Below are 2,803 nucleotides of genomic sequence, written 5' to 3'. Positions count from 1 at the left end.
AAGAATACGGAACTACGTACTAAAGTATTAGTCTCAGATATTCCAGTTAATACAGACATAAAATGCCTCCTAAATCCTAAATTCACTAAATTATCTACATTAAAATTTTTCTCATGAAATTCAATTAGATAATAGTTCTTATATCTTAATCCAAGCACGTTACAACTGAACGTTTGTTCTTTATTTTCATTGTAGGTAGGACTATATTCAACAAAATGCTTAAGAACACCTAAATCTAAATAGTAATATCTTGATTTACTAAACATTCTAGCGAGCTTGCCATTATCCTTTAGAACGGGATAATGAACCCTATGGTTGTTCTTGAGAGATAACATTTTATGTACTTAATATTACTACTCACAATTTACTACTAACTAGGAAATGAATTGACTAGTTTTAAGTGTATTTCTACATTGTTATTACTTTAGAGCAAAATCACTCATATGATTTTATTATTCTCCGCTGTTCTCCGCTCGACCTTGAGTCACAGCGAAATATTCCTCTCATGCGACGAGCTTCGTATACCGTCGTCTCCGATCGGCAACGTTCGTTTCTAGTCGCTTGGTTAGTGGCTTGCGCGACAATCTTGCGTTCGCTATGCAGGATTCACACAGCTCGCTCGTTCTACACATTCATGAACTTTCTTAAAATATTTCACTTTGTTTATTATTATGTTACTTACTGTAATAATGTATTCAATTATTACTAAATATGTCATAATACTAAATAAATATTATCGACCACACCACAATCAAATTACTTTGTTCCTTGAACACTATTCGTTACTAAATTAAAAAATATCACCACAACACATCACTATAATCCAGCCGAGACTCAAACTCGTGACTGTCACTCATTTATCGCTTTTCTATGAACTGTACTGTTAGGTAGTACCGTGGGGCTTAATATAATTATCCAACTACATCACTTCCCGTAACATTCGTAAGGGTGGGTGGGTGTGAATTACTCATAATAACAGCAACTATTAAAATTAAAGAACGATTCTTCAAATATGACATTAGCGAGGGTGGGTGGGTGGGAATTAATTTACTGAAGTTAATAATCCACTTTAACATGCTTTTCTGAGAAAGAACCTGAACATCTCCGCCATAACAACCTTAATATTTACTGAGAACAAACCCTAAGCATCTGCACCATGACAACCTAGTATCTGAGGCAAAAACTAGAATCGAAACCAGCATCTCAAACCATGACAACCTATGTATTGCACTGGGATCGCTACAAAATGGCATAAGCCTCACAGCATCTCCACTACGACAGTCCATGTATTACGGGGATTAAATTGTAATTAAAATTCATAAACTCAATTGGATAATTAGACAGCCTTGTTTCTGGGGCAGAATACTGGAATCGAACACCAGCACTCCACCATGACCACCTGCTCAATTCGTGCCTTGAAATGGGGATTCGATAGTTGAACTGAGCAGATCACCTTCCACTCACCATCTAGAATGAGTGGGTACGTTACTGTTTTCTATGCGAGAGGTTATTGCATAAAGCATATTTCTTACGGGGATTAAATTGAAATGACAACTCATAAGTTCAATGAATGACTAACAGTTATATTTCTTATTTGAAAGTGTTGCTTGTGTAAATGTCGTGGATAAAATCGGATATCTAGAAACTTTGCCACAAGAGCAATGCATACTAAGCATTGAGCATTTGAACACTGAATTTGAAGTCACACATACCTTGTTTGATGTCTTCGGTTGATGATCACTCATGATGCTCTCCTGGGTTGCTTATTAGATGTCGATATCGCCAAGTTGATATCGCAGCTGACAGGCGTCTCTCGGGTCAATAAATGGTCCACATTGGAGATGGCGTCTCAATCCAATGTTCTGGTATAACTAACGTGAAATGTTAGTTGGCTGAAGATCGTCGCATTGAGACTGAAGACTGGAGTCTCAATGTTGTGATTGACTTTGTACTTACAAATCACATTCAAAAACTTAGCAGTGTTTAACTTCTCCTTCTAATGACTCGGTACTACTCGATGAATAGGCTCCGTACTACTCCATCAATAGGCTCACAACTTCTCCATCTAGAGACCTCCTGTCCCCTGGTTTTGTTTGAGAATTCACTACAGGAATTCGGTTGGGTCGTCTGACGTCAGGCACGTGTTTCCTTCTTTCTTTGGAAAAACAAGGTTCTTCCTCATTTCGAGAACAAAAACTGCAACACTCGGAATGCTCTGATCTCATGATTCTAGGCAATTTCTACATATCCGTGAATGTGTCTCGTGTTCACAAACATTGTACAAATGCAACTCATGATTTTACAAATTGTTATTGCCGACGCATTTTATAAATTTATTTCCTGCATTCGCAGACTACCAATTATGTGTTATTGTTTGTCTTTATTCGCTGACAGCAAAATAGTATAATTTTACAAAACTTGAATTGACCTGAATTATGTCTGTTATTTTCCTTCACCAAGCAACAATTTTAATATCTTTCATAAATCCAATATTCTCAAAATAAATAAATACATTCCAGTAAGAATTATATATAGAAAGGATTTACTTTAAAGTGTGATGCAAACGAATCTTCGAGTTTTAATCTGATTAGAAATCGATAACTTACACAAGAATATTTACTTCATTAGTTCTATAAATCTTTATGCTTACCGTATTATAATTCACTTTAAAATTATGATTTTTCCATTTCAAAACGTAGAACGAGAAGTAAATGTAATATTTTATTTGTTAAGGAAATCTTTCAAACTGATGGTTTCGGGGCATGGCCCGTGGGAGAATTTGAAACTCTGTCGACATACATTT

Source organism: Thermobia domestica, chromosome 4 (assembly GCF_964235325.1).
Source record: "Thermobia domestica chromosome 4, izTheDome1.hap1.1, whole genome shotgun sequence".
Lineage (NCBI taxonomy): Eukaryota > Metazoa > Arthropoda > Insecta > Zygentoma > Lepismatidae > Thermobia > Thermobia domestica.
This window is presented reverse-complemented; position numbering follows the sequence as displayed.